Here is an 18,692-nt window from a genome sequence, read left to right as displayed (position 1 = left end):
AGGCCATTTATATGCTTCAGATTTTCATGGTTGTGGAGCCTGGCTGGAAATTATAGACAACTGTCCCCAAGACTGTCTGGTTGTACCAGCCACTCTCTCGTGGGCCCCAAAGAGGAGGGTTTGACTTCTTTGAGTGCTATCACAGCTTTATTCTTGCTTCCTTTGATTAAAGGCCTTGCCTACCATAGTGGCACCTGTGACTTCACCACTAACAGAAATCAGCTATTTTTATATTATGTTAGGGTTGTCACAGATATTTTGATTGCCCGCTCTGTTGAAGTGACTGCCTCATTTTAGTTGGGGATGAAAAGAGCGAATTTTTATTGGGCTTCACGGTGCTCTCTTACCCTTAGAAAGTGGTAGTGACTCCTGGGCTGTCAGCCTTAATATACCAAAAGCACTTGAAATCAGTAAGAAAAAGGATCCCTTGTGGAAAAGTAAACAAAATATAGACAACTAAAATTACCAAGGAAGGGAGAAAAGTGTTTGGTTCCACTATCAATCAAAGAATTGCAAATAAAAGCAAGATTTTTTAAATGTGCTTATCAACTTGACAAAGTTTAAAACAATGATAAGATTCAATCTGATAAAGATATGGAGAGGTAAACAACCATGCCTTCATGGTAGGGATGTAAATTACGATACTTTTTTTTTTGGCGAGTTTAGCTTAACAATATTTATGAAAAATGTTATTTGTGCATCCCCTCTCCCCAGTAATCTCCATTTGAGGAATTCACCCTCAGGAGCCAATCATAAATATGTAAACAAATATATGTACTAGAATATTTATGACTCTCTAATTTATAGTGGCCAAAAAATGTGGAGGCAGCCTAGGTGTTATATATTGCAATACGGTAATTCATCAAGATATTTTGCTTTATCTTCCCTGTATGTTACCACCAAGTCTAAGAAAATGGGTGGATTTCCTTGCCTTAGGAGAGTTGCATTTTGTATACCAAGAAGCAGAATTTGCCATATGAGAAGATCTTTCCTGACTTTTTTTTTTTTTTGTAAATTAAGTTCATTTTCAAGGGGCTAAGCCGGGGAGGGGAAACATGACACTGAATTAGAGAGGTAGAAGGGAGAAGGCCCCCAGGGAGGAGATAGGATTCTGTGGGTCCCTTGGATTGTGGGCATCTGCACTCTGCTCCTGTACGTTGTCCAGGGGTGAGAAGGAAATGGAGGCACCGAAAACACACTTAGCCTGAGCCATCTGACCCCGCCAACTTCAGCAACAATGACCAGCTGTAAGTACCAAGCTCACTGGACTTCGAAAAAACATTCAGACTCAGTGGGTGTGCATGTCCACAGTACCTGGTGTGGCTCAATGATCAGGGTGATTTCTCTGTGTAGATAAGACCTCTTGTGTGTTGGTAGGCAGGGGGTAGTGTGGGAGGGGCAGGAAGTGTCAGTGGCAACTGCCTGTGAATTTCCTCCCAGTCTGGATGGAAGTGGAGGGTAGGATTTCACTTTATTTAAAGAAGTAACCAAATTTCCCAGTTTTCCACCTACCATACCTGAGTTTTCTTGTCAAATCTGCTATAATGTACTTACTACTAACTAAATCTCTTCTCTGATAACTTTGTGGTGAGAGTGATCACCACGGGGTGAGATCCCCTGAAATCCACAGTCTCATGTCAGCTGGGAGGGAGAATCTCTCCATAAAGGCATTCCTGTTCGATGAAACTAGAAATAGGTAAAAAACAAAAAAAAAAAACAAAAAAACAACAAAAAAAAACAGGTGTACTGGGATGGTAGTTACAGAAGCCATGTGCAAATCAAAAGGAAACCAAGGGGAAACTGCTGGTTCAAAAGGACCAGGTCTAGTGCATAAAGTAAAACACCTTATGGAAAGAGGGAACAGGAAGTCTATGGAACCTCCTTATCCACTTTCCACTCAGGTGGTAGAAATGGGGTCAAAACCTGTTCTAACCCAGTCCCCAGTTAAGGGGTCTTGGGCTGCCATGGATCGTAGTTGGATGTTCCAGCAGAACTGAGAAGTACAAAATCTTCTACACATTTGGAAGCAATGGGGGCAGAATTTGTCCCTTGGGAGTCTGGACAGGCATTGGGTCAACAAGTAGAGGGCCATCAAGCACTTAAAATGAGGAGTATGCTCTGTTGACACAGCTTTCTGATGCAAGGTTTAAGAACTTCATACCAGAAGACCTCTATGGTTCAGGTTCTGGAACTAGCCTTCTGTAGTTACTTTGACTCCAAATCTGATTTACCTTTGCAAACCAGGACTGGTCACACACATCCGACCCAACACTAAAAGTCATGTCATAGGAAAACCTAGTCAAAATATAAAGGGTAATGAACAGTGTGCTTTTATTTTTTGGTTTGGGGCTAAACTAAGTGAAATCAGTAATTCCTTTGTTTCCTTATTTCTTACCTACTTCCACCTATGAGGGAACCTGAATGGGAAAAATGTGACTGCAGACTCAGACTTATCTCACGGTAGAGGAAAAAGCCTCTGTAAGAAAACCTTGCAGGGCCTGGTGGCTCAGCCATTTAAACGTACGACTCTTGATTTTGGTTCAGGTCATGATCTCGAAGTTGTGGGTTCAACCCCTGCGGTGGGCTCTTTGCGAAGCATGGTGCCTGCATGGGATTCTCTCTCTCTCTCTCTCTCTCCCCCCAGCTCCCTCTCCTCAAAATAAATAAATAAACATTTGAATTAAGAAAAAAAAAAAGAAAAGAAGAGAAAAGCTGACCTCTATCCTGGGGTTGACACAGATCCAAAGTAAATTGATTAGTGTTAACCTAAACCATTATGCTTCTTGTCCAGGGGACCTCAATTCTTAGCACTGAGGTCAGGACTGAGGAGCCCAGAGCTCTCAGGAGAAACCTCATCCTTCTGCCTGTGTGATACACTTTGGTCATCTTCTGTATTTTCTGAAAACACTAGAAGCCACCTCTTAGGTGAAGTATTTGCACCAGATAATTTATTAGCGAGATTGGAGATGATGTGATTACACCTTGACTGATTTCTCTTACCCCAAGCAAAAGCCCAGTAGCACAACCTCAGGCCTCTACGTTGGCTCTAATGCTCCCCAGGGACTTCTTGCTAACTCAAAGCAAAGAAAATTAGGCTCCTCGTTTTCTTTCCACAATACATTTTCAGGACTCTGATAGGCCTGGCACCACATAACGCCATGAGAAACGCTGTGTGTGCAGTAAGCTCCCGAGAGATAAACTTAGGAGGAGAGTGTTTCATAAAGACTGGCAGACTATCAATTCAGTGTCTATGGCCGTTCTCCTTACATGCTTATTTTTTAAAAATATTTTAATGTTTATTTTTGAGAGAGAGAGAGAGAGACAAAGCATGAGCAGGGGAGGGGCAGAGAGGGAGACACAGATTGGAAGCAGGCTCCAGGTTATGAGCTGTCAGCACAGAGCCTGACGCGGGGCTTGAACTCACGAGCCATGAGATCATGACCTGAGCCGAAGTCGGACGTTCACCCAACTGAGCCACCCAGACGCCCCATCCTCATGTATTAATTAAACATTCTTTTGATCTGAATAGAATGGAAGGGCAACAAGATTACAGACATGAACTCATGGTTAACTGCAGGAACCCAGGTAACACTGGAAATGGCGCCTTAAACTACACACGTCGCAAAAGTGCTTTGGCCTTTTCTCTCAGGTGCTGGTCATACGTTTGGACTGTCAAACGCAGAGGTCACTGCAGCCATTCCGGTGAAAATCTGCACTGGATCTTTAGCAGAGAAGAGGCATGTGATGTATGTATTATTACATAGATTCATTCATTAAGTTTTGTCGTCAACCCTATACCCTACCCGTATTTCATCTAGCTTTATGATACATAAGCTTGCCCTGGGTCACACAGACAGCGAGGGGTCGAAATTAGAATCGGGCCCATTTTGTTGGACGCCAAAGATGTTTTGTTTTTGTTTTTCGCCACTCTTCTCTAGTATCTTCTATTTTGAGCACCCCGAAGGCCTTCGTTTGCTTTAGGGTTCCTAGTTTCTGTAGCTTCTCTTCTCCAAGCTGAGTTTGCCAGCAAAATGGAAATACAGCCCTCAAAAGCAAGTGAGTCACAGTATGCTATGCCCTTTCATTTTTTGTACTTGAGCCATTTAAAAAAATACATCGGGACAGGCCCTGAGCAGAAATGGCTTGTACAGAATGTGAGGGAGGATTTGAGGGTTTCAGGATATGGATTGAGAGGCCTGTCACACGCCTTTTAATAGAGGCATGCCTGTTAATCTGTGGCATGTCAGAGCCTGAACACCCGTGTGTGATGTGCCTATCACTTTACTGAAAGGAATCCCACAGGCCCATCCCTATAAGTGTTACAAGAACCCCTGCAGCCAGCTGAGCTGGGTGCCAGCCCCCAGCCACCCAGGCCAGTCCTCCCAAGGGAGAGGGTGACAGAAGGACAATGGCAGGATCGGGCACTGGCAGTCTGTGTGAGAGCTGAGACTGTCATGCAGTTATGTACGGAATCCGCAAAATGTGGCCTCCTTCATGTTCATTTCTGGTGACGCTTGAGGACATTTGCCACAGAGCAGAGGCCTCAATAAATGTTGATGATTGAGATAAAGATTCACATAACAACATGGTGCACGTGTGTTGCCCATGTTATAAAAACAGACATAATATAACAACGTATTGGAGACAATGTTTGGCTTTAGCAATTTATAGCTCATGGAAATGGCTCATAAAATATTAGGGCTAGGAGGAATATTACAGACCATAGACAACTCCTCCATTTACAAATGATAAAAACAGGGTTTTAAAATATATAATGACTTCTCTAAGGTTATATACATTACTTGATATAATTGTATAGAAACATAAATGGAAAAAATATATATTGGGAAAATTAGTACTTGTTTTTAGAAAGACCTTGTTTTGGAGGTAGGATCAAATATCAGGTCTGAGGTCCAGCAATTCATATTTTCTACTCCACTTAGGATGTTACAGGAAGAGACTGTAATCTGGACCCTCTGAACATTTCCTGCAGGGTAGCTGTTAGCATGGTGCCTGGAGGAGATAAGCCTCAACAAATACTGATTATCATTATTAATTATTCCTAAGAGTGGCTTGTGACTATTATTAATACAAGTATCTCCAAAGATGTTTTTAAGTTTGTTTATTTTTGAGAGAGAGAGAGGGAGATAGGAGACAGAGAATCCCAAGCAGGCTCTACACTGTCAGCGCAGAGCTCCATGAGGGCTGGAACTGACGAACCCCGAAATCATGACCTGAGTCAAAATCAAGAATCAGACGCTTAACTTACTGAGCCACCAAGACGCCCCATCTCCAAACATTGTTGGTGTAATACGTCTAATTTGTAAAACATTTTTAAGCATGTTTTTCCGAAACATGGATTTGTATCCATATTTAAATTGTACAGTGAAATACTCAAAGTATTATTTATAATAGAAAAATACATGAAATAGAATCAAAAGAATAAAATAGAAATTAAACATAGTTGCATACATGAACATGGGGTTCATTTTGCTCATCTGTTACTTTTTTATACGTTACTTTTGCCCGTAATAAAAAAGGAAATGGGAAGAAAAGTATTAAAAGTAAGCATTTCTTATTTCCACTTCTTAAGGATTGTCTTGTGGTACATTCCTAGTTTTCAACCTAGGAAATGACAGTAGAGAGCTCAATTAATCCCTCAAAACATCTCTGACTCCCTGAGGAAGGCTCTTTCATACGAACTGAAAGGTGGCCACATGCTTCACTTTCCAGGGGAGTATCATGTGGCAGTGGACAGGTTCCAGATTAGCCTCCAAGATGGGGTTTGCAAGAGGAGAGGATGGCTATGCTAGTCTGTGTGTCTGTGGCATGGGGACCTTGCAGGAGATGAGCTATAAGCTCTTCCATCATCTCAATCCTTTCTCCCTCCTTACTGAAACTCAACCAATCAGTTGATTTTTCTGACATCAACTACAAACTACTGGGTATATGTAAACACTAAATGGTGTAACAGAAGGGCTATGGTGTTATTTTCGTCGCCCCCCCGATAGGATGAAAATTTTAAAAAGGAACAACAAACAAAAAGCCTCCCACGAACCAGCAGGCAGAATCATGAGATTCCTTCATAAAGTACCTGGCAGCCAGAAGAAAAGACGGCTTTGATTGGAGCTCCTGGGTGGCTCAGTCGGTTGAGCATCTAACTTCGGCTCAGGTCAAGATCTCACCATGTGTGGGTTCGAGCCCCGCATTGGTCTCTGTGCTGACAGCTCAAAGCCTGGAGCCTGCTCCGGATTCTTGTGTCTCCCTCTCTCTCTCTCTCTGCCCCTCCCCCACTCACCCTCTGACTCTCAAGAATGAATAAATGTTAAAAAAAAAAAAAAAAAGACAGCTTTGATGAAGGAACTCAAACATGCTGTTGGACTTCAGTATCATACACTCACAACCAGAATTTGAAGAAGATCCAGAAAAACTACATGGGGAGAAGGAATTCAACTGATGAGCAATGAAAGGCATTTTCTAAAGAGCAAAGTAACTCTCAGAAATGAAGTGCCTAAAGTAAGGAGCAAATATCCCCGCTGCGACCTGATTGGAGCCAAGAGGATCCAGAGGCAGGACGGGGCTGCTCAGAACATGTTCCCTGAATTCCACTGGCTGAGGGTGGCTGCCTACTCTTAGCTTAGGAGGAAATGATAGCTGCCATCAGCATTAGTATGTATCCTTAGGAGGTCAGTGTTCCCAGGTATGGATCAGGAACTTCCTGATTTTTAAAGCAAGTATGGTTTCAACTATTGTTACCATACTGTCCTGTTAACTTTTTTCTTTTTAATTTTTTTTTTTAACGTTGGTTTATTTTTGAGAGAGAGAGAGACAGAGCACAGGTGGGGAGGGGCAGACACAGAGAGGGAGACACAGAATCTGAAACAGGCTTCAGGCTTCGAGCTGTCAGCACAGGGCCCGATGCCGGGAACCTGTGAGTTCATGACCTGAGACGAAGTCGGATGCTCAACCGACTGAAGCACCCAGGCCTCTCTGGCCTCGGCTCCTGCATCTGTAAAGCCGGTGGGTTGGAAGAGACAACACTCCTCGCTTTAGTTTCCCCAGAACAGCACAGTCTTCTAGTCTTTGTCGGTTTCATTCTCCCAGGCTTTGGGCAGCCTACCTACCTTCCTGAAAACAGGAGTATCACAAACATGAAGGACCAATGTGGCCTCTAGAGAGGGTGGGATGTGCCTAGAGGTGCCAGCACTGTTCAAACCCTGGTCCCCGGGGAAGTTGCAGAGTGACAGGAAATTCAAGGAAGCAGCTGAAGGGGTGGGGGTGGTGGAAGGAGGGGGGGGCTGAGGCGAGTGGGGGCGGGGAGAAGAGGGTGGGGGTAGGGACAGGAGCAAAACACAGCTGCTCCCTTAGTCCCTCAGCAGGCACCACTGAGACATGCCGTTCTGACAACTAAGGGAAAGGTGACGGGAAACCTGAGAACGGGGAACCTGATCACTAAAGCTTCCAGAGACACTTCAGAGCTTGTGTTTTCCTCCAGCTTTGATTACACAGCTTAACGCTTCCAGAACTAATATTGTGTGTTTCACGTGTGTCCACCCAACAGACGCCGATGATCCATTATGACGAGAAATGTAACAGAGCTCGTCGGCCTCCCGGGCTGCCCTTGTATACTTCTTCCAGGGCACCCATCCTGGCCCAGAGTTCTTTTATTTGTGTAGCTACTTTGCTTTGTCTCTCCAATCAAAACATAAACTCTACCTGGATAGGGATCTTGTCTGATGTTTTCACTCCTGCATATCTCACACCCAGCCCAGCCGCCTGGCAACGGTAAGCCGCTCAACAGTGCTGTTCAGTGAATGAATGAATTTGCTTGTCAGCTACCTTGGCCCTTTTACTGGACAGTGCTAACTAGAAGGCTTTGAGAGCTGGAATGTTAAGGAAGTAGTCTCTAGACTTTATCATGTTTCTAGATTACATGATAATGTTAGAGGACATAGATCTAGATAATAGTATGTATGTATCTCTGGATGACAAATGTCTACTTTCTTTTCTCAAAAGGAATGTCCGAAATACAAGCTTGAAACAGAAACCGAACGGATGAGGGGGAAGACCGTGACAGGACTTGGAGAAGTCGCTATACGCCTGACACCCGTGTCCCTGACCAGCTGCCTGGCGAAATGCATTTCACGGCAGTGGGTTAGACATTCTGAGGGAGGAAGGAAGTCTTTATAGTTCTTAGCTTTCCCGTGTGGAAAGTCTTAACGGACACCATGTTCATTCACAACAGGCTTTCACGTTTTTCTGGAGGTTGGGACTTGCTCATGGGGTTGGGGCTGCTAAGTAGGAGCAGAACTATCCTCACACACTCCAGTGGGAGTGACACTGAGTCAGCCAGTGCTGGGGTCATAGCCCCTCCGTCAACAGGTGGGACCAGCTTAGAAGGCTTCATGGACTGGGAATGGCAGGGTGAGGACACGTCGGGGCGCCCAGCAGAGAGACTTCAGCAAATGCATCTCTCGGTAGCTGTGCGCCAGCCACTTCCAAGGAGCGAGGAAGAGAAGAGCTTCTCCAGGCCTCAGCTTGTGACTGAGGCAGCATGGCTGCTGAGGCCAGAGCCTGGAGAGGAAACCCACCCTCTCTCTCAAAGCTTGTCCATGCACGGAGAGAGACCAGAAGCCTGAGAACCCATGGGGTGGGGGTTCACCACACCTCAGAGCTCGTGTTTTCCTCCAGCCTCCATGACACAGCTTAACACTTCCAGGCCCAATACTTTGTGTTTCACTTGTGTCCACCCAATAGACACTGATGATACATTTTGACAAGAAATATAACAGAGAGGGCAGGGGTGGGGGAGAGGAGGAGCAGGAAAAGCCTTGTCAGAGCCCAAAGCCAGAGATCCTACTGGGGTTCATGGAAAGCCTGTGGCTCTGCTGTTCTCGCGGGGGGGGGGGGGGGGGGGGGGGCGGGGGGAGTTACTAATAACGCTCGGTAAAATGTGAGCACAGACCCTAAGAAAATTCGCATGACTTCTTCCTCCTGGCAGAGGAGGAATCTGGGAAGTCTGGGTTTGGAGCACCTTCACACGTGGAGATTATGTATCTTCTAGTACAAAAAGATAAAAATCTACTTCATACAGCACCCACACGCTAACTTCTGGACTCAGGAAGAGTTTTCTTTGTGGAAGATAAAAACTCAACGGGTTTGAAATCTGAGGCTAGCGATAGAAACAAGATGGTAACCTCAAAGACAACTTTAGAAACCCAAGCTTCCAAAGGTCAAATTTCATTCTTTTAACACTTCTCATGCTTTTCTTCATTCGCAGTTCCTCACAGTTGAGGCTTAAATATTTGTTGGCAAAATATGAACACTTGCTAATTTACATCATGTGATTGAAAATTGAGATAAGGCCAGGTGTTAATGAAGCTGGAGTAGCACTACTCTAAAAGCTCCTGGGGCACCTGGGTGGCTCCGTCGGTTAAGCGTCCGACTTCAGCTCAGATCATGATCTCACGGTTTGTGAGTTCGAGCCCCATGTCGGGCTCTGTGCTGATGGCTCGGAACCTGGAGCCTGCTTCAGATTCTGTGTCTCCCTCTCTCTCTCTGCTCCTTCCTCCCTCCCTCTCTCCCTCTCTCTCTCTCAAAAATAAACATTAAAAATAAAATAAAATAAGATAAGATAAGATAAGATAAGATAAGATAAGATAAAATAAAATAAAATAAAATAAAATAAAATAAAATAAAATAAAATCTCCTATAATACCGTACCCGAGAAACTTTGAGTAAAAGTTAAGGTTAAAAGTCAAGTCATGTGTGTTTTGATACATAATAGCTATTATAAGCATTATTAGCTTCAAGCAATTTTCAAATGGCTATGGCTTTCAATCCTATTACCACTTCAGAAAAATTATGAACAGGAGATTCTAGAAAACCTTTTTCTTTTTCTTTTTTTTTTTTTTTACAGTTTTTAAAAAATGTTTCTTTATTTTTGAGAGACAGAGAGAGGGAGAGGGAGGGAAGGAGGGAGGGGGGAGGGGTAGAGAGAGGGAGACAGAGAATCCCAACCAGAGAATCCCTGACATGGGGCTCGAACTAATGAATTGTGAGATCATGACCTGAGCCATAATCAAAAGTCTGACACTTAACCGACTGAGCCATCCAGGCACCCCTGGAAAATCTTTTTAATACTAGTACCTGGCAATGGTGCTTAAAACTTACTAATAGCCTTTTAAAAACAAAGGCAGCATCACAAAGATAGAGAGAGAGAGAACAAGAGAGACAGAGGGAGGGAGGGAGGGAGGGAGGGAGGGAGGGAGGGAGGGAGGGATGGAGATATCTACAGGGACCAAAATCAGTGTAATAAATGTGTAAAAGAGACACAGTCTACTCTGGAGGAATCTGCCCATGTTGAGAACTTATGATACGGGTATGTGGAAGAACGAATGCAAAGACTTTGTCCCACATAAAGCGTGGAGAAAGAACAGAGACCTCCATAAACCCTATACTTTTTCCCACATTGAAAGGGTGGGAAAAAAATATCTCTTCCCTGGAAAAGGCGACCAACAAGAAATCTTGTCTAAGGTACTGGCTTGGGGTGAAAAAAAAAAATCTCTCTGGAAAGTAGCGACCATACGCCTGCCCATGCACAAATTAAGGATTTGAATTTAAATCATTTGTACGGTCCAGGAAAATTCAGTTCAATTAATTGAATTAAAAATATTTCTGGATCGGGGTGCTCCAGGATGCTTGGAAAAAAATCACACAAATCCTCCCTGGAGGGATGCACCTCAGCCCAGGCCTTTTAGAGTGTGCATAGGTAAGAACAACCAAATACGGGGTCCTTGTCACATTTTTCAAGAAAAATATGATGGCACAAAGATGGTGGTGTAGGAGCCCCCAGCCTCTATCTCCCCACAAAGAGGGATAATCAGACAACTATTCACGAATGGAAATAGCTCTGGGAAAGCTCAGGAGGTCACTGAAGAAGCTTCAGCGATACAGTGGAGCACACAACAACAATAACAACAACAACAAAAACCTGAGAAATGCTGCACCCACACACAAAACAGGTAGAAAGAAGAGTTTCCCGTTGCCTGTATCATGCCATCCCTGACTGACCCTACTCAGGGCCAAGAGGCAACTCCCAGCTTGAGAGAGTTCCTCTGCTGGGAAAAGGAGAGTGATGTGAGCAACCAGGTTCCCCAGCCTTCTGGTGGCATTGCGCAAGGGACCCACTTCACTTCACCTCCCCCGGACGCCAGCAAAGCTGAGATGTCTACAGATGGCTAGGAACTAGGAACGAGGGATGAGGGATGAGGGCAGAAGTTACCAGTATCAGTCACACATCCTGAGCGACCAGTGTTCCTGGTGGCCCACTCTGCAGAGGACCCCGCTGGCCTTTGCTGCCGAGGACCTCAACAGGCCTTGGGCTTGCTGTACATCCCACCAATTTTCATCACTGAGTGCTTCATTATAGACCCCGGTAGACTGCTCCATAGAAGAGCCCAGCAGCTTTTGCCACTGAGGAAACTAACGACCAGGCATGTCCACTTTGAACCCCACCCCCCTGATATTTTCACACCACAGGTTTTCATGCCTGCAGACGTCAGATGCCTGAGTCCCTCCACATTCCCTTTCCCATTTCCTGCCTGAGCCTTGGATCCACAATGGCAGTCAGCCCTGGCTTCGGTGGCTATGCGCATACATGTCACGTGAGGCCCCAGCATCCAACCCCCACTCTCATACACCCACGGCTAGCCCCTACAGCTGCGCCAACAGCCAAGGCCCCCACAGTTTGCGAGCCTGGAGATGACCCTGACTTCTGTCACAGGGCTGCATAAACAAGTATGCCTACGGCTAGCCCCTGCAGCTGTGGACCTACACACTAACAGCTAAGACCTCCGGAGCTGCTGATGGGTCCAGATGCAGCCCTGACTTCTGTCAGTGGCCTGCATGGCCGTGAAGCTAGCCCCCATTGCGAGGTACCCTCATGCCACCAGCTACAACTTCTGTTACCAGCCTCCACTGCTGTGTGCACACCTGTGACTAGACCTGCCATCATACAAGTACACGCCAACAGTGAGGGTCCCTGGAGCTACTCATGCTCCCACAGCTGGCCCTGATCCTGGTCTGCACCACTGTGTGTGTGTCTTCAGCCAGACCCCACCACCGCAAAGATGTACCCGCAACCGGCCCTGCCAAAGCCTATAGTGTACACAACCAGCTCCAGCCACCACTGCCGCCTGCCCTGGTCCCTAGCTACTGGACCTAGAGGCATCGCAGATGACCTTAGCAGCCCTTGCACCACTGTGGACCAGCCCCCAACCACTATGGTGTACTTCTCACCAAAGATCATGCAGTTATTAAGGTTGTAAACTCCAGCTGTGTGAACCAATGAGACACTATGATGTTGAGACCCAAAGCTGCCACATGGCCCCACACATAGCACCCTCTATTACTAGCCCTGGGGTCACCTCATGTTCCAGCAGTCCCTCACCCATAGTTGAAAGTCTTTTCTTACTAAAGTCAGTCCATTAAGTCTGGATGAGGGGACTGTTTATTCCTATGAAAGACACCTGTGCTAAACTACAGGAATATCTCTCTCTCTTTCTCTCTCTCTCTCTCTCTCTCTCTCTCTCTCTCTCTCTCTCACACACACACACACACACACACACACACACACACACAAATGTCAGTGAAACATACCACCACTAAAGGAACACAGTAAACTTCTAGTAACTGACCTAAAGAAATGGAGATCCTTGAACTGCCTGACAAAGAATTCAAAATAATTGTTGTAAAGATGCTCAGATAGAACTACAAGAGAACAAAAATAAACAATTTCATAAAAACAGGAAGCAATTAACAATAAACAATTTCAGGAAAACAATATACAAATATAAACAATTTCATGAAAACAGGAAACAATTAACAATAAACAATTTCAGGAAAACAACATGGGAACAAAATGAGAAGTTCAGGAAAAAAATAGAAAACATAAAAAAAAAAGAACCAAAGAAAAATTTTGGAACTGAAGATGACAATGAAAGAATGGGAAAATTCAACTGAGAGCTTCAATGGCTTCAATGGCTTCAAATAGGTCATTTGAAATTATCACGTTAGAGGAGCAAAAAGAAAAAAAGGACCGAAAGGGAATGAACAAAGCCTACAAGATTGAGAGGATACTATTAAAAGAAACAATCTATGGATTACAGGAGTCTCAGAAGGAGATGAGTAGAAGAAAGGGGTAGAAAGCTTCTTTAAAGAAATAAAGACTGAGAACTTCCCAAATGTGGGGAGAAATTTAGACATCCAAGTTCATGAAGCTCACAGGTCTTCAAACAAATTCAATCCAAAGACATCTTTCCTAAGATATAGTATAATGAAACTGTCAAAAATAAAAGGGAAGGAAAATCTTGAAAGTAGCAAGAGAAAAGAAGATCATCACTTAAAAAGGAACACTCATAAGGCTGTCAGCAGATTTTTCAGCAGAAACCTTATAGGAGAGCAGAGAGTGGGACATTACATTCAAAGTGCTAAAAGAAAAAAAAAAAAAAAACCAAAACACCAACCAAGAACACTTTGCTGGCAAAGTTGTCTTTCAGAAATAAAAGAGAATAAAGTCTTGCTCAGGCAAACAAAAACTGAGACAGTGCATCACCTCTAAGGCCTGCCTTATAAGAAATGGTGAAGGGAGTTCTTCAAGCTGAAATGAAAGGATGCTAATTGCTAACTTAAAAACGTACGAAAATATGGGGTGCCTGCGTGGCTCAGTTGGTTAAGTGTCTGACTCTTGATTTTGGCCAGGTCAAGATCCCAAGGTCATGGGATTGAGCCCTGTGTCGTGTTCCATGTTGAGCATGTAGCCTGCTTAAGATTTACTCTCTCCCTCTCCCTTTGCTCCCACTCTCAAATATAAATAAATAAGTTTTTTTAAAAAAAGAAAAACATATGAAAATATAAAACATACTAGTAAAGATACATATATAGTCAAATCCAAATACTCCAACAATGTAATGTGGTGGTGTGTTAATCACTTAACTCAAGTATAAAGGTCAAAGGAAAGAAGTATTAAAAATAACTATAATACAATCATTTGTTAATGGATAGACAGTGAAAGAAAAAGTAGATTGTGACATCATAATCATAAAAAGTGTGTGCATGGGAAGAATAAAAGGGTAATTTTTGTATGCAATCAAAGTTAAGTTGTCACCTTAAAATAGATGGTTACAATTATAAGAAGTTTTATGTGAGCTTTATGGTGATACAACAAAATCTATGGTAGATACACAAAATATAAAGGGAAGGGAACCAAAGCAAACCACTATGGAAAATCATTAATTCACAAAGGAAGACAGTAAAAGAGGAAGAAAGGAACAAAAGAACCATAAGACAGCCAGAAAACAATTACATGACATTTAAAAGGTCTTACTTACCAATAAATCCTTACATATGAATGGATTAAATCTCTAGTCAAAAAGCATGTGGCTGAATGGATAAACAAGACCCAACTATATGCTCCCTACAAAAGACCCACTTCAGATTTCTTTTAGTGTTTTTTTTTTTTTTTAATTTATTTTTGAGACAGAGAGAGACAGAGCAAGAGCAGGGGAGGGGCAGAGAGAGAGGGAGACACAGAATCTGAAGCAGGCTCTAGGCTCTGAGCTGTGAGCACACAGCCCGATGTGGGGCTCGAACCTACAAACCGTGAGAGCATGACCTGAGCCGAAGTCAGACGCCTAACCGACTGAGCCTCCCAGGCACCCCAAGACTCATTTCAGTTTTAAGGAGACACATAATCTCAAGGTGAAGGGATGGAAAAAGATATTCTATGCAAATAGAAACCAAAAGAGAGCAAGGATGGTTATACCTATATCAGACAAAATAGATTTTAAGTGAGACTGTAACAAGAGACAAAAAGGTCATTACATAATAACAAAGGGTCAATTCATCAATAGGATATAACAATTGTAAATATATATCTATCCAACATGGGAGCAACTAACAGGTTGGCATGCTAACATGCTAACCTGTTAGCAAATACTAACAAATCTGAAGGGAGAAATAGACAGCAATACAATAAAAGTAGGAGATTTCAACACTTCCACGTTCAACAATGGATAGATCATCCATACAGAAAATCAGTATAAAGACATCGGTCTTGTACGATACTTGAGATCAAAAGATCTAACATTAATGTACAGAACATTCCATGAAAGAGTAGAATACACGTTCTCCTAAGCATAGAATATTCTCTAGGATAGATCAAATGTTAGGATACAAAACAAGTCTTAATAAATTTAATTAGATTGAAATCCTATCAAGTATCTTGTCCAACCACAACGGTATGAAACTAGAAATCAATAACAGGAGGAGAACTGGGAAATCCACAGATGTATAAGAATTCAATACACTCCTGAAAAGCCAATGGGTCAAAGTATAAATCAAAAGAGAAATCATAAAAAGTATCTTAAAACAAGAAGTGGAAACACAACATACCAAAACTTACAGGATTCAGCAAAAGCAGTTCTAAGAGAAAAGTTTGCAGTGACAAATGTCTACAAATGAAATTTCAAGATTACAAAAAAGTAAAGAGAATGACATAAGATATCTCTTTGGAAACTTGCTAATAGAAAATATGATGACTTCATTTTTTTGTTTATCAATTACTTACATTTAGACTAAGTACTCACTAGATAGGTTTGATACATTTCCTCTTGAATTTACAAATACAATAAAATGGTTATGCAAAAATACAACTTAGCTATTAAATGCAGACTTATAAAAATGAAGGAAGCACACTGGTAAATTATTTGATTCTTTTTGAACTGATGTCCAAGGTAATATGAACTAGGAGGAATGTAGAGTATGTTCCCTTAAGTAACCTCTGCAGTTTATCCAATAAAAACTCATATCACCTTTGTATGAAATACAAAAGGAAAAACAATAAATGATAGATCGTTGGATATACGGGGCATGTAGGGAATTGATTTTATTCAGGAGAACCCAGACTAATACACTTTGCGTGTCAAGGTTAAAGCCCTATTCCTGACAGTGTCCGAAAGTCTTTTCTAATTAAATTCAGTCCATAGTCTGGAGGAGGTAGCTGTATTTGTTTTTTTTTTTTTTTTCCATATGCACAGACACCTGTGCAGCCCATAAGGTGACAAGTTAGTCTAAGGAACCAGCACCATCTTATGAAGTACTTTGGTTCCAAGAAATGTTTTCCTCCAAGTCTGAGATGCCAAACTGATGTGTTACAATGGTTACAGATGTACCACAGACGTCATTGCTATTATTGTTGTTGCTTCTATTTTTACTTGATTTGTTGTAAACTAAAATACAGATACAGACAATTGCACACACGATAAATACATATCTTAATGAGTTATAAAGCAAACACCATTTAAGTACTGAAACAGGTCATGAAGTAGGGTTATGTCAGCCAACTGAGAAGCCTTATTATGGTCATTGCACAGGGAAGAGATAGACGCCTCAATACAACATCTGATTTGGCTATTGAGATGAATAATGCCAAACACGCACCAAGAAATATGAAAAAATTACTTACTCCCATCATGGGCTTCCTGGGCCCTAGGTTTTCAGACCAGGCCCTAGAAGGTCTGAAAATGGTTTGCATAGTTTGAACTTGCAGATGACAAGAGAGAGAGCACATGGGATCTCCTATGGGCCTGCCCAGATGCACGGCAGTATGCAGAGAGGGTGTGGTGGGGCTTGAAAGCTGTCAGCGATCAAACATCAAAATTGGAGTCGGCCTCCTTATTATACCTCTCTTTGTGCCCAGCCCAGTTATAGCCCCTTCTCTGTCCCCCTCAAAATAACTACCACTCCTTCTTCTACAGAAGCTACTTTCTTGGCATTTCTTGATAGTTTATCATACAATCATTCATCTCTAACCACCACAGCTTAGTCTTGCCCATTAAAAAAACTTGCATGTGTTTTTTTAAAATCTATTTAAATCTGCGTGGTCTCTTTCCATCTCTTTCTTTTCCTTCCATTTTTATGTTGAGGAACTAGGGCATTTGACTTGTGCGGTTTTCCACATTCAGGATTTTGTTGAATGGGTATTTATGGTTTCACATAACATGTTTCTCCATTTTCTCAATTTCCTCCAAATTAGCAGCTGGATCCATATATTTGATAAGACTCCAGTCCATTCCTTTGACTATCAGGGTAGGTGGTTCAAATCCATAACAGGGGCTTGGTAGTGCATATGAGAAAGACATAATGATAAATGGACTTTGGGTTAGGTAACAGTGGGAGAGCAGACTTTGTGCAAACCTTCCATGTTGTATATCTGATCCCACACACTTCGAGTATATAAGATACACTGATTATGCTATTATGTTTGGAGAGGCTCAGAGACCTTGAAATGCTGATAAAACTTTGCTTCATTTCTTTTGATTTTGCTTTCTTTTCTTTTAAAAATAAAATAGGCAAGGAAGCCACAAAATGCAAATAAAAACAACGAAGCTTTCATCAAAAGACATCATTTAAGAATCCTTCCAACTTGGCAGGCAGAATAAAAGCTCTTCAAATAAACAAAGACCCTGCAAAAACTGCTTGTCAATAGCATCCATGGTCAGAGTTCAGAGGAGTTGAAAAACAAGCACTGGAATTTTCTGAGTGGCCCATGATCTAGTGGTATCTTTTGGAGATATATACAGTGCTTTGCTTTCACAGGTGAGTGGTACTGGATGACGTACCACTATCCTAGGGCTACCATAATAAATCACCATACACTGAGGGGCTTCATATAACAAATTTATTCTCTCACGGTTTTGAAGGCTAGGAGTTCAAAATCAAGGCGTCAACAGAATTGACTCCTTCTGGAGTCTCTAGGGGAGAATCTATTCTAGATCTCTCTCCCAGCTTCTGTCCGTTGCTGGCAGTCCTTGGCATCGCTTGGCTTGTAACCACACCACTCCAAAATCTGCCTCTGTTGCCACATGGTTTTCTTCCCTGTGTGTGTCTCTGTGTGTCCTCTTCTCCTTTTATAAAGACACCAGTCGTTGAATTTAGGGCCCACTTAATCCAGCATGACCTTAACTTAACTAGTTACATCTGGAAAGAACCCATTTGCAAATAGGCCACATTCTAAGATTCTGGATGGGGCATAAGTTTCGGGGGGGGGGGGATCACTATTCAACTCACCCCGAATATTTCAACTTTGTTAACTGGTGTCTGAAACTTCCAGCCTTTCAAAAGTCTACTGGTAGTTTTGCTTTTTGTTGCGTTTTACTGTAACAAACTGAATAGTAGATAATCTCTTTAATGTCTTGTCCTTACCTTGGTTTTGCTTTGATTTGTTTCCTTTGAAGGTCATATTTCTTGTTGTTCTCATTTCTATATATTTATCTATATAGAAATCTTATTTTATTAGGAAAAATAAGATTCGTAAACAAGGATTCTGAACGATACATTCGTGAAAACGTAGAGACTCCTGTTCTTGTATTTGTACCATTCAACACTATTTTTGCCTCCCTACTTACTGTGGAAAGCCTGCCAGTGGCAACATTTTTCATGGCACCAAGAAAAATGTTGAAATTGGCAAGTCTCAAGCACTGAATACAAAATCAACGTTGCCCATTTGGACTAGAATTTTATATATAAGTATTCTGACCTGAGAAACTTCAAGGAATGATATATTGGTCTCTTCCTCTTTATACAAGGTATCACTGTTATTACAAATTTATTTTTACATTTCCTAGGGCTAT

Source organism: Panthera leo, chromosome A1 (assembly GCF_018350215.1).
Source record: "Panthera leo isolate Ple1 chromosome A1, P.leo_Ple1_pat1.1, whole genome shotgun sequence".
Taxonomy (NCBI): domain Eukaryota; kingdom Metazoa; phylum Chordata; class Mammalia; order Carnivora; family Felidae; genus Panthera; species Panthera leo.
This window is presented reverse-complemented; position numbering follows the sequence as displayed.